Source organism: Trachemys scripta, chromosome 3 (genome assembly GCF_013100865.1).
Source record: "Trachemys scripta elegans isolate TJP31775 chromosome 3, CAS_Tse_1.0, whole genome shotgun sequence".
NCBI lineage: Eukaryota > Metazoa > Chordata > Testudines > Emydidae > Trachemys > Trachemys scripta.
Window position 1 is genome coordinate 31,968,399 of NC_048300.1, and position 14,577 is coordinate 31,982,975.

Genomic DNA, 14,577 nt, shown 5'->3' on the forward strand with positions numbered 1-14,577 from the left:
AATGCATAGTTTGTGAATCCACTGAGGCTTAGGTGTTGAGCAATGTACGAAGATGCTCAGCACTGTTAGGACTTAGGTGGCCAAAATTGGCCTCATATTTAGAGTGAGATACTTTGCAAGGCATGGTAAGAGCTGGTCTCCCCCAGAGCTTACATGCCACATCTAGAAGCCTCATATTCCAATGTTTGGGATTTCCCCAAAATGCTAATTCAGTTAGAGGCATTTCAGCAGCAGCCATAACACACCAATGTAGGAGATAAGGACATGAGACAAATAAACAGAGTTCAGAGGAAAATGCATACTAAACTAGGTTGCTGTAAATTTTCCTGCATCCTTACTCTACAAGTTGCTAAATCATCCAGATGAGTTCACAGGGTAGATATATGTCCATAGTAATTGCATGTTTATGCCTAGCCTTGTTAAGCTCTGTGCCAGTTCAAAAGTCAGTGGTGGCAGTAATGGATCCCATAGCAAAGTGAGATGATTATTTACTCATTTACATATCAATATCCTGGATGCCCTTCAGTTCACAGTTTTTTCATAGGCTGTGCTGATCATATCTGAGAACAAAGGGAAAGATCTAAACATGTATGTCTATGCACTGAGCTTTTTTTTGAGCCAATTAAAAAAAATCATAGCCCTTTGGATTACCCATAGCACTCGGAAGCCACATCGCCACAGCTGTAGAAGCTTCAGATGCAGTGAACTCTCTGAAGACCTTGCTTCATCACTTTCTTCCCAGCCTCTACATACAATGTGCCCCTTTTCTTCTTTAAAGCAAGAAAAGTAAAAACATAAATATGATCAACAATGGTACAAAGTTCTCTCAGCAGTATGGCTTCTGTCTCCACACAAAGCTTTTCTGTCTCTCTTGATCTGAGTACAATTCCTCTGTGTGCTTAAAATTCAGGAGCATGCTGCATATCAAACTATATTAGTAACTAGCAGAGACACCCATGTAAATAATGGGAATGTTAAGAATGGGAAAATATTATGAAATTAGTATCCTGGGTCAATTGCAAAACATTGCAAATCTAAGGAAATTAACTTTGAAATGACATTTGGCATGACCTTCAATTCCTAATAGTTTAGGAGGCCCTCCTGTCTGACCAATCATACTAACATTCAGAGCCCTCCAATTATATCGGATAGTGTTATTCAGCCTTTAAAAGCTAGCCAGGCACTTCACTTCACTATTGAACAGAGTTGCAGAGAGCCCCAAAATAATCATTCTGCAATGTCCTGAAACTATTTAGTAGGTCAGTGATGTGACATTGCATAAGCACAACTCGCAGTCTTCACATATTGATGCAGTACCACAATGCAATAGCAGGACATTTCATTGGAATTATTTTGGAGAGCTCTACCACTTTACTGGCCGCACTATCACTTCTGTCTCCTTCCTGGCTGCTTGGAGCCACTATAACCCCCCTCAGTACCTCCACTCAGATTCCTTAGCACTTTCTACATGGTCATGGCTATGGGTTGTGTGCTCCTGCACCATCTGGTCTGCCTAAGGCTAGGTAGAATATAAAGAGCCAGGACCAGACCTATGGATTCCACAACAGCAGCATACGGGGCCCTGAAGAACCACATACAACTCTACATCCATAGGGAGAGGATCACTCTTAAAGGATATTCAACATTGCCTTTGCACACAAGACACTACTTTTAACTTGTGAATGTACTGCCCTACTCTAAGTTTTTGGGTAATTCCTACACTAACCATGAAACCATATATATGTCAGTTCCTAGAGAGACCATAATTATCTCAGCTGGTGATCCTGGGTTATGTCATTTTACAGTCTTTTGTTTCTGTTATAACTTAAAGAATAATTCACCCTTTCCCATTAGATAACTCTTAAATGTTAACTGCTGGTTTATTAGATTGCTTAGAATTGTTCATTGTTTGCACAGCTGAGCTATGCATCTCAAGAGAAGAAAAATAAATACGCTTTTCCTAGGTAAAGTCAGTGACAGCCTTTTAGCCCTAGTGATCAGTTTGCTTTGGTTTGTATCATTTTAACACTTTCAAGGTTGTTTTCACCAAATGGGCTAGACACTTGCTTTTTAAAAGGGAAGCTGAGGTGGTTCTTTATATTTCTAAGTTATTCAATTCAAGAGTGCCAGTGCTGTCTCTAAATGCCATGTAGGGGGAATGGAGATCAACAGAAATCAGGGGCTTGTTTTGTATTTTTTACATAAAAATTCATGATACAAAGGATGCAATAAACTAAAGCAGCTGGAAAATGTTTAATTACAGGGAGGGCATGTTAATGAATGAGACCCACAAAGAGTTTCAGTTGCTAAAAAATTATATTCTAGGCAGTGCAGGTAACTACACCTGTAGTTAAAGTTGCCTAATGCTTTCCATTATAAATCCCTCTTTTTAATTGCTTATAACATTCCCAAAGTTTTAACTATTGACACTGAAATTTCCCATGCTGGCTTGCTGCCTGAGGCTGAATTATTTTTTATTTATTCTTAAATATGTTCAGCTAAACCAGGTCAGCCAATTTTCAGAACAAACACAGTGAAAAAATAAGTTCATGTTAAACAATCCTTACAAACATTTCATTCAGAAGCTCCAGCCTCTCTATGCTTTGGAACAGGGACTTGGAATTTTCCAGGGGGACTGACCTGATGTCACAGAGGTGATTTTTGTCATCCTCTGTAAATCCACCCAAATTTGGCCCTGATAAGCCTCCAAAAATTGCAGTTCAAACTTGCTCAATAGAGACTTGTTAGAGTTTGGAAACTAAATTCTCCAGAGATTCTTTGTGCCCTGAATGTGCTCCAGCCCAGGCTGCAGGAGCTGAGCAGAACCGTCCCTGCAATTGCTACCAGAGCTGCTATGGAGCCAAGCACAGGAACTCAGAGTAGGAAGACCATCTTTCCTATACTCTTAATGCTCCCTCTGCTGGCACCCAGGCAGTGAGGAGGAAAAGGAAAAAGCAGCCTGATTTGAAAGCACAGGGGTGATAAACTGGGCCTGAGGATGGAGATAATGAAGGGAATAGGGCTAGCCCTAGACCAAATTGCACCCAGGCGAGAAGCATCTTCGGCGCCCCCTCTATTTATTAAACTTGTGAATACCTTTATTTTTTTATTGCATTTGGAGCTCATTTCACTAATTTCATGCACGATTTGCATGCATGATTTATCCCTGTCGTATAAGATGATAAATTTGCATGATAGGATCTGTACATTTGTATTTATTCATGCTATATATAATCAAATAAAAAAAATTGTTTCCTCTAAGCTTATATAAACTTTAAAATTTTAAGAATAACTGCAATGTACTAACATAAAGAAATTGAACTGTGCACCAATTTATCCGATGAGCCCCAGAAAGCCAAATTATTCTTTGCAAGGAAGAGGGTAATTGAGATCAGATGCTCAAGCATGTTCCTCCAATGCTGGTTTCTACATTAATAATGAGCTGGTTTTCTGCATCTATGCATTTATTCAGCTTGAGCCTGGACTCGACCTCCATCCATTTGGGTAGGCAATAAAATGGCTGTTTTTTTTTTTTTTTTATGTTGCAGAGCACCAGGTAAGCTATGCCAGTAATTGTACCCAGAAAGCGCAAGCAATGATTTGGCATTCTTGTAAAATATTTTTCAACAAAACCAGAACACTTTATCGGTTGATTTCGAGTAAACTAGCCAAAGCCAATTCAGTTTCTCGCCATCCTCAAGCACTCTTTCACAGTGTGACTTTGAGAAGTGTTGTTTCTGCTCATTTACAGGAAACGTCATATCCTCAATTTTGTCCAGTGAATTCAAAATTGTATGATCGGTATTGGCAGAGTTTAGGATCACCGGCCATAAAGCAAGATCTGATATATTGATTTGTGGTGTGCAATTTTTCTCACTGCTGTTTCTCTGATCATGTGAGGCTGATTTTTCTTTATCATTTCTCTCCTTTTCACGAAAACCAGATTTTTCTTTGCCAATACTCTTCTTTTCATGTGACTCACATTCTTCTTTATCATCACTCTCTTTTACACCACTAGGAACACTGGACGATTGATTCTCCATCACTTTCCTCACACTTCCATTCCTTTATCTTCAGGTAAATCTGCTAATTCCTTAGTAGTAGGATTTCCATCATTTACACGCTGCTCCTCAATTTCTTCCGCACTGGGACGATTGCTATTGCCGAAAGCCCGGTCTGTGTTATGCTGTTTCAGATATTTTCCCATCTAATTTTCCCCTTACTGAAAACTAGATTGCTATTGAGCTTTTTGCTTCCTATCCTGAGCTCCTGAAAGCTTCTTTGGGGGCATCTTTTATTTTCTACAAGGGAAAACAGACAGTATTAGGATGAGAAAGTCTATGTTCTGCAGTTTTAGAAAGTCATCAAACATTACATGTTAAGCATGGCAAAAGAATTAACAGTATTTCTTTTATGTTGTGTAGCTAGGAGTTCAATAGATATCTCTGGTGTCTCATTAAAGAGGTCCTTTGTTAGTCGCTACTTACAGTCTTCAGGTCTTAAAATACAAGTACATTTTCACAATTACACAATAAAACAAGGTTCACGATATCACAGCTGGGCTCTCACTTCATTTCACTTCATTCTTATAGTTCATTGACTGACTGGCAATGCGCTGCCCCTTATATACCCATGAGGGTATAGCTGACAATATTCTAGGAGGTTCAAGGAAAATGTAGTGCTCAGAAAAAATCTGGAAGGTTCCACAAGATTCTACAAAAGTCCAGAACATTCTAAGAGGTTAGTGAAAAAAGAATCCACGTACGTAATACCTCAAACATTTTATTTTCCCTTTTGACGCTAACAACAAAAACAGCTCCCCAAGCCTGGCACCACAGGTGGTTGCCTGCCCCTAACTCAGCCCTGGAGGGGAAGACTGTGTCCAGGACCTGGGTAGGACTGGGGGATAGTGACGTGGAACCAAGATGGTGATGAAGGTGGGGAATTGGGATGTGGATCCAAGGAGATGCTGGGCTGGGGAGCTGAAGGGGTGTGGATGGAAGAGCCTGTGACTGGGATGAGGACCCAAGTAAGGGTGAGGGGAGAGACTGGGACAAGGACAGGCTGGGCAGAAGCCTCAGGTTTGACTGTGGCAGGAACAGAAGGGTCTGTAAGCACTAGATACAAGGCCCTCAGAACCCGAAATAGAATCCAGGATTCCTGAGTTTCAACATTGATCTGCTGGCATCAAACAACTGTGAAATCCACTGGAAAATGTGTGCCTCATTCTCCTCCTCCCTGCACTCCCCACCTCCCCCGTCTAGTGGCTGGTCCACACAGAGGATAACAGACAACTACTGCTATCAATTACTCTGTTACCACAGGTGGCCACTACTTGTATATTTCCATAAGTCCTGAGCACTCACAACTGCAACTGAAATCAATTGGAGCTGTGCTTTGGACATAAAACATGCTATCAAAGTGCTAAGTACTCTGAAAAATCAGGCCTTGGGAATCTCAAGTGGGCACTTGAGATTAATGGACATCTTTGATAATTTTGGCCTTAATGGCTCTGGACCTCAGTTCTCATCTGTAAAATGGTGATAATACCATCACCTAATTTCACATGGTTGTTGTGAAGAGAAAGTAGCTAATGTCTGTGATGCACTCAGATACGATAAGAACACCATAAACACCCAGGAGGAAATTAATATTGCTTTATTCAGTGCAAGGTTTGTATGGTATGCAATAAATAGGCTACACGCTGAATGAAGACAATAAAAAGAAATATTGAATAACTACCAATTCACTGAATGAGGCTGGGATCCTGAATGAAGCTGGGGAAAAAACTAGTCCCCATGCCCCTGCTGCTACCCAGCTCTCTCTCTTGTCCCCTCTGCATTCAAATCTCCACACTGCCTGTGCTCAATAGGGGATCACAGAGAGCACAGGAGAAAGTAAATAAAAGCAGGCTCCTGAATGTAAATAGCAGTATAACAAAAGGAGAAGCTGGAATGCATCTTAGCAAGGCAGGTGTGTGTCTGAGAGAGTGGAAGAAAAGCTTCTAAAGTGGAGCCATGAAATAGGAGAAAATGTAGATGAAATAATTTAAAATGAGATTGGGAAAGCCCTGGAAAATATGCTGTAAGCGACAATACATTGGCAGGGAGAGGGGCTGCACAACAGGACATAACAGACAAACATTTCAGTAGGCATATCCAAATGCAGCGACAAAATGTGTAGGTACTTTCATTTGCCTATGGTTTGTGCTTGCAAATGTAGGTTTTTGGGTGTGCAGATTGTGGCAACTGTAATTTTGTGGCAAAAATAATTTTGCAGACATATTTGCTGACCCCCAACTAAAAATTTCTTGTTTGGTTCTTGTCCAGTGCTTCTCCAGCATCTGTAGGCTGCTGATGTTATTCTATAATCCTCACCTGATGCTTTCTAAAAAAAGGTTTATATCATTCAGACACATAGGTCCCAGTTCTGCTCTCAGTTACACTGGGGTAGTTAAATGTTGTTACCCCAGGTTGACAGCAGTATAAAATGAGATCAGAATGTCCTGAACAGTAACCAACTTCTGCTCCCAACCCCACAAAATGAGCCACCTTCCACTGCAGTCAGGCAACAGGGGGACCTGGGATTCTAATCCAGATGGTGATCTCTAACCTGGCTCTTGATATGTTGTGCAGAGGGAGAACTGTTCCATTTTCCAGAAACTGTAAATGCATTTTTCCAAAAGGAGCCCCTCCTTTTCTCTTTTCATCTCTTTCTCAGTCAGTGCTACACCAAGACCTCCTCCCAATCAGGCAGAGAAACTGCTCCTGAGAAAAGAGAGAATCCTCCCCTCTGCTTACAGCTGCTGCCCCCTGAATGACATGCACCGTCTGTTCTGAAAGCTGCAGAAAGCCAGTGGCCCAGGCCAGTGCATAGAGGCGCCTGGCGCCTGAAAACCGAGTCCCTCCCTGTCTCAGTCTTCCTCCTTTTGGTTATGGCTTGTGGAGGGGGCAGGGAGGAGCGAGCAGGAGATGAGGGAAGGTACATTTCTTCCAGTTCACATCCTCTTCTGGGACTTTAGTTCATAAAACCAGATGATGTATTTGTTTTGGAAAGACGTCAGCTATTTACAGCTCCTGTTCCATTTGGGGTGAAGGCCCAAAGCCCCACAGGAACTGCATACATACAGATAGACAGTGATCTAGAGGCAGATTTGGTGTCCCCTCGTTACAGTCAAGCCTACTGTATTCTAGTGTCAGAGAGTCCTCTGAAAAAGCTGTGCGCCTGCAGTCACGTGCAGCTATCATGCTCTGCTTCCTCCCTGTGCACACCGGGACCTGCACTCTCCTGTTTTGAAAACAGGCCTTGTAACACTTTCAGATCTATCCCATAAGAATCCCTGTAAAAACCAGAATATCTTTTTGAGCCTTTGCCAACATAAACTGGAGTATTTTTCTGGCCCCTAAAGCAAAATTTCAACAGGATTCTCCTCATAAAAATACATTGACTAGAACAGAGGCTTTATGATTACAAGTTAGGCTCAGAGAGTGGTGAATTTTATGAGCAGCATTAAAACAAAAAGGGCATATTAGCCACCTCTTGAACAAATGTTTTGACACCCAAGAAATATAACCTAGGGGGGGTTGGTTTGCATAGATTAAAATAAAGATCCAATACAACTTTGTTTTGTTTTTAAAGTAAAACTCTACCAGTCTAAAAGGACTAGGCGATATCACTATTTACACAAAAACCAGATGGATATTCTCAATAGGCCTGAATCTCCACTGCCTTTCAAATGGGGTAGTCATGTATGGGCCTGAGTCTTCACTCACGTAAATCAGCATAACTTCACTGACTTAAATGGAGCTCTGCCAGTTTATACCAGCTGATGATCTGGCCCTTATATATTTGCACATTGATTGTAAATGCCATTGTTCTGATTTGGTGGTGTACTACACCCACTTTGCATTGTGCATGGATGTAAATAACTTTACAAGAAGCAGGGCAGTGGAGAATCAGGTCCACTATGTTTATATAAATAAATAACAATAATTTTCTGGACAGGCTTACAAGAGGTCAGCTACTGAAAAGTCACTGAAAGATGGAGGGCTCTCACCTGAGATAAATCCTCTCCTTTTTAAGCTACTTTTGAACCCAGATCTATCAGTTATTTCTATGTATGTATTTTTTCTCTTTTTCACCCCGGTAAACTCAGTGAATTTACCAGATTCCAGCTGTGTGGACTGTGTTTTCAATTTGAAGTTGTAGTTCTTTGAGGATAATTTCTATGACATAAGTGCAAAGCTAACCAAGTACACAGTTCTTAAAAAAAATCTGTAATAGCAACTTTCATCAACTCCCCATAGACCATACCTAGCACTACAAAAATCACATTCCTTTTGAGTTATGGATAAGGTGTTAATATTCTTGGCTGAGTGGAAACCCAGCAAATACCTTTGATATCTACATTGGCTGAGTTTCTTGTTGGATTTGCCAAGCATTCTTCCTATGTCAAGCTCTAGGATTTATATGCTGGGAAACACATAATATTTTGAGGTTGTAGAATTAACCAGTTTTGCACAAAGTGCACTAATTACATAATGGTAATTTTTCAGTGAATTTAGTGCTTATGGAAAACGCTAATGACAGCACTGGAAATGGAATGCCTCTATTTATCCGTAGAATTTGTACAGGGTGTGCAAGGCAAGTTTCCCCACCCTAATGTGATACTGTGCTTCAACCCTGACCTGGAGGGCTCAGCTGGAAGTTGAATGGCTAATTGGATTTTTATGTCTACTTTGCTAACAAGTGTGTCAAGCATTTGTGGTGGTGGGTTTCTTTGGGTGTTTTTTTTTCTCCTCCATATTAGATGCTTGGTTAAAAATGTGGTTTTCAAAAGCTTTAAACAATTAAATAGCACAAAAACTTTACATCTTAAACTAGAACACTCCCCATTTCTCTTCCCTTGATCAACTCAAACCAAAATTCCATTTATTTTAGTAACCTAACTCGGGTGGGGACTTGTTGTGACATGGCCACCCGACCACTCAGAACTACACTAACGTCGCCAGTGCAATGTTGCCAACCCCAAATGTTAAAAAATCCCCTCAAAAATGAGACTGACTTAAAAATTATGGGATTTTTTTAAAAAATAAAATTGGGGGGAGGGGCTCTCTTTAATTGCCTTTTAGTTTTTGAGTCTCCAGAGAGCGCTTGGGACACATTTTCAAGCATTGCTCTGCAACCATGAAGGATAGAACCTAAAAACAAACAAACAAAAAAATAGCTGAGATTCTTGCATAATCATACTTCTCCAGTAGTTTTAAGAAAAATGTTGACAGTCTCAAAACTCGGGTAGTGCTGTCCCAAAAGGATGGGTAGATGGCCTTAACTGCCTCATTACCTGTTAAGTTCACTCCCTCTGGGGTACCTAGCATTGGCCACTGGCCATTCTTATGTTCCTGCAAAATGACTGACTGAGGACTCCTGCTTTATGCATGGCAGCATGTTCCCTGCTGGTGTGGAGGTAGTCAACACCAATTAGGAGTGGCAGTTGGGGTTGGTTTGTTTTTTTGGTTCACTGATTGGAGATTGGGAAACAAGCAGGGAGAACTGGAAGTCCTGGCACAGTCAGGGAACTATGATGTGATTGGAATAACAGAGACTTGGTGGGACAACTCACATGACTGGAGTACTGTCATGGATGGATATAAACTGTTCAGGAAGGACAGGCAGGGCAGAAAAGGTGGGGGAGTTGCGTTGTATGTAAGAGAGAAGTATGACTGCTCAGAGTTCCGGTATGATACTGCAGAAAAACCTGAGAGTCTCTGGATAAAGTTGAGAAGTGGGAGCAACAAGGGTGATGTTGTGGTTGGAGTCTGCTATAGACCACCAGACCAGGGGGATGAGGTGGACGAGGCTTTCTTCTGGCAACTAGCAGAAATTGCTAGATCACAGGCCCTGGTTCTCATGGGAGACTTTAATCACCCTGATATCTGCTGGGAGAGCAATACAGCGGTGCACAGGCAATCCAGGAAATTTTTGGAAAGTGTAGGGGACAATTTCCTGGTGCAAGTGCTGGAGGAACCAACTAGGGGCAAAGCTTTTCTTGACCTGCTGCTCACAAACAGGGAAGAACTAGTAGGGGAAGCAAAAGTGGATGGGAACCTGGGAGGCAGTGACCATGAGATGGTCGAGTTCAGGATCCTGACACAAGGAAGAAAGGAGAGCAGCAGAATACGGACCCTGGACTTCAGAAAAGCAGACTTTGACTCCCTCAGGGAACAGATGGGCAGGATCCCCTGGGAGAATAACATGAAGGGCAAAGGGGTCCAGGAGAGCTGGCTGTATTTTAAAGAATCCTTATTGAGGTTGCAGGAACAAACCATCCCGATGTGTAGAAAGAATAGTAAATATGGCAGGCGACCAGCTTGGCTAAACAGTGAAATCCTTGCTGATCTTAAATGCAAAAAAGAGGCTTATAAGAAGTGGAAGATTGGACAAATGACCAGGGAGGAGTATAAAAATATTGCTCAGGCGTGCAGGAGTGAAATCAGGAAGGCCAAATCACACTTGGAGTTGCAGTTAGCAAGAGATGTTAAGAGTAACAAGAAGGGTTTCTTCAGGTATGTTAGCAACAAGAAGAAAATCAAGGAAAGTGTGGGCCCCTTACTGAATGAGGGAGGCAACCTAGTGACAGAGGATGTGGAAAAAGCTAATGTACTCAATGATTTTTTTGCCTCTGTCTTCACGCACAAGGTCAGCTCCCAGATTGCTGCACTGGGCAGTACAGCATGGGGAGAAGGTGACCAACCCTCTGTGGAGAAAGAAGTGGTTCAGGACTATTTAGAAAAACTGGACGTGCACAAGTCCATGGGGCCGGATGCGCTGCATCCGAGGGTGCTAAAAGAGTTGGCGGGTGAGATTGCAGAGCCATTAGCCATTATTTTTGAAAACTCATGGCGATCGGGGGAGGTCCCAGATGACTGGAAAAAGGCTAATGTAGTGCCCATCTTTAAAAAAGGGAAGAAGGAGGATCCGGGGAACTACAGGCCAGTCAGCCTCACCTCAGTCCCTGGAAAAATCATGGAGCAGGTCCTCAAGGAATCAATTATGAAACATTTAGAGGAGAGGAAAGTGATCAGGAACAGTCAGCATGGATTCACGAAGGGGAAGTCGTGCCTGACTAACCTAATTGCCTTCTATGATGAGATAACTGGCTCTGTGGATGAGGGGAAAGCAGTGGATGTGTTATTTCTTGACTTTAGCAAAGCTTTTGATACGGTCTCCCACAGTATTCTTGCCACCAAGTTAAAGAAGTATGGGCTGGATGAATGGACTGTAAGGTGGATAGAAAGCTGGCTAGATCGTCGGGCTCAACGGGTAGTGATCAATGGCTCCATGTCTAGTTGGCAGCCGGTTTCAAGTGGAGTGCCCCAAGGGTCGGTCCTGGGGCCGGTTTTGTTTAATATCTTTATTAATGATCTGGAGGATGGTGTGGACTGCACTCTCAGCAAGTTTGCAGATGACACTAAACTAGGAGGCGTGGTAGATACACTAGAGGGTAGGGATCGGATACAGAGGGACCTAGACAAATTAGAGGATTGGGCAGAAAAAAACCTGATGAGGTTCAACAAGGACAAGTGCAGAGTCCTGCACTTAGGACGGAAGAATCCCATGCACTGCTACAGACTAGGGACCGAATGGCTAGGTAGCAGTTCTGCTGAAAAGGACCTAGGGGTCACAGTGGACGAGAAGCTGGATATGAGTCAACAGTGTGCTCTTGTTGCCAAGAAGGCTAACGGCATTTTGGGCTGTATAAGTAGGGGCATTGCCAGCAGATCGAGGAACGTGATTGTTCCCCTTTATTCGACATTGGTGAGGCCTCATCTGGAATACTGTGTCCAGTTTTGGGCCCCACACTACAAGAAGGATGTGGAAAAATTGGAGAGAGTCCAGCGGAGGGCAACAAAAATGATTAGGGGTCTGGAGCACATGACTTATGAGGAGAGGCTGAGAGAACTGGGATTGTTTAGTCTCCAGAAGAGAAGAATGAGGGGGGATTTGATAGCAGCCTTCAACTACCTGAAGGGGGGTTCCAAAGAGGATGGAGCTCGGCTGTTCTCAGTGGTGGCAGATGACAGAACAAGGAGCAATGGTCTCAAGTTGCAGTGGGGGAGGTCCAGGTTGGATATCAGGAAAAACTATTTCACTAGGAGGGTGGTGAAACACTGGAATGCGTTACCTAGGGAGGTGGTGGAGTCTCCTTCCTTGGAGGTTTTTAAGGCCCGGCTTGACAAAGCCCTGGCTGGGATGATTTAGCTGGGAATTGGTCCTGCTTTGAGCAGGGGGTTGGACTAGATGACCTCTTGAGGTCCCTTCCAACTCTGATATTCTATGATTCTATGATTCTATGATTTGGTGGGGGGGGGGATTACTAATATAATCCCCCAAAGTGTTAGTGTGAATTTTTAAAAATTAGAGATATGGAAACTTTAATTATGATAACAAGCTCAGGAAATTATTTTTGTTGGAAAACTACAGTGCAAGGCCAACAGCATATTGGGCTGAATTAGTAGGAGCATTGCCAGCAGATGGAGGGAAGTGATTATTTCCCTCTATTCGGCACTGGTGAGGCCACATCTGGAGTATTGCATCCAGTTTTGGTCCCCCCACTACAGAAAGGATGTGGACAAATTGGAGAGAGTCCAGCGAAGGGCAACGAAAATGATTAGGGGCTGGGACTCATGATTTATGAGGAGAGGCTGAGGGAACTGGAGTTATTTAGTCTGCAGAAGAGAAGAGTGGGGGGGATTTGATAACAGCCTTCAACTACCTGAAGTGGGGGTTCCAGAGAAGATGGAACTAGGCTGTTCTCAGTGGTGGCAGATGACAGAACAAGGAGTAATGGTCTCAAGTTGCAGTGGGGGAGGTCTAGGTTGGATATTAGGAAACACTATTTCACTAGGAGGGTGGTGAAGCACTGGAATGGGTTACCTAGGGAGGTGGTGGACAAAGCCCTGGCTGGGATGATTTAGTTGGTTTTGGTCCTGCTTTGAGCAGGGGGTTGGACTAGATGACCTCCTGAGGTCTCTTCCAACCCTAATATTCTAGGATTCTTTTATATTGATAGGGTCCCATTCATTCTAGTATAAATACCCTGTGGCAGGCTCCAGGAAACAATCTGCATGAAAGCGAGCAGTGCAGACCCAGTTGCAGATGCTGTGGCTTGAGGAAGATGTGACCCTTTTTCAGGAATGCAATTATTTCAGAAAACAGCTTCTTCCAAGAAGTTCAGAGATTTAGAGTTTTCAAAACATTGCTCATATCAGGGAAAAAGACAGCATTTCGTCTCCTGACATTCCCCAGGGGTCTTTTGTATCCCGCTGCGGTGGGGATTTCATACAAAGTATGAAATTAATGAAAATACATATTTAGATAATGGAAAATAACACAAACCAGTCCTGTATTTGTTTGGAGAGGAGCACTGAGGTTTATTGTGCTAATAGGTATCTAGGCATTCTTTCAAACACCGCAGTCTTTATGCACACATAAATACTAATTTTGGAATGGGTGCTCTGTGCACAGTTACATCTGACCCCTGTGAGAGCAGACAAGTGTGGGAGGGCTCAAGAAGATTGCCTTCCCATTGTTTCTCCCCTTCACAAAGATAGCTCCCTACTAGTATAATGACACACCCCATGGGTCACAAGCATGACCTTCTGCACCAAAAGCACAGGCCTCAACCAAAAGAGCTAAGGGAGTAACAGCTATTAGGAGGCAGCAGTGGTCTGTTGCTCTCTATGTGGACTAGCTACAAGAGGAAAATGTGACATACTTTTGCCTAGTGTGTTATAATAGTGTCCTCTGGGCATTAGCCACCCTAAAGTGGATAGGAAATACGGGAGAAGAAAGAGGACCATGACCTTGTCCTTGTTCTACACTGTTAGCATCCAACAGGGCGGTGCGCTTTCTCTGCCCTTTGGTGCGCTCCAGATGTCATTGTGCCTCCCAGAGCTCTCTATGCCTCTAAATGCCCCCCAATATATGCTAGCCCTTAATGTGCACAGGAGCTACGAATGCTGATCAACAATCATGCCATGCAGACAACTTCCAATGAAGCCAAGGAGAATTTGGCATGAGACAGGATTGAGTAGGAATAGCATGTAAATAGCCTTAGGAAATTTATATTTTTTGAGTGGTTGCTATGTGACTACTTTTCAAAGTGAACTGTCTCAGCTTTTTATAGTCCTCCCCCTCCCATCTATCGAAGAACGCCATTGTGAGCTAATCTCTCATATCTGTAAGAGAAGACTGATTCTTTTTTAATTTCTGGAAGAAAAAAAACCCACTGAAAATATGCCAAGATTCAGACAAGAGTGGGATTTTTAAATAGCTGTTATAAACCTCTTAAAATAGGGGTTTATATTGGACCAGACAGACCCTTAGTGGCATTGCCAGTTGTCACTAAAGTGTATGTAAGACAAAGGAAAGAATTTTTCTGACTTTTTTATTTTTATGAAAAACAGCTTATTCTCTGACAGCAGCTAGGGGAGTTGACATGGAGGGAACCGTTCTTGTCATACACTTCTCTGAATTGGGCTGAGGATCTGACTGCAGTCGTTGTTGAAGTGGAAT

General features: G+C 42.7%; 1 long non-coding RNA gene across 1 annotated transcript in view; it reads right to left on the reverse strand.

Annotated features, from left to right (window-relative positions):
• Nucleotides 1-3,523: 3,523 nt before the first annotated feature.
• Nucleotides 3,524-14,577, reverse strand: part of LOC117874354 — a 37,638-nt gene continuing 26,584 nt past the window's right edge. Inside the window, exon 3 of the long non-coding RNA XR_004644958.1 lies at nt 3,524-4,301. This is a non-coding gene — a long non-coding RNA (uncharacterized LOC117874354). The remainder of the gene's footprint in view (nt 4,302-14,577) is intronic.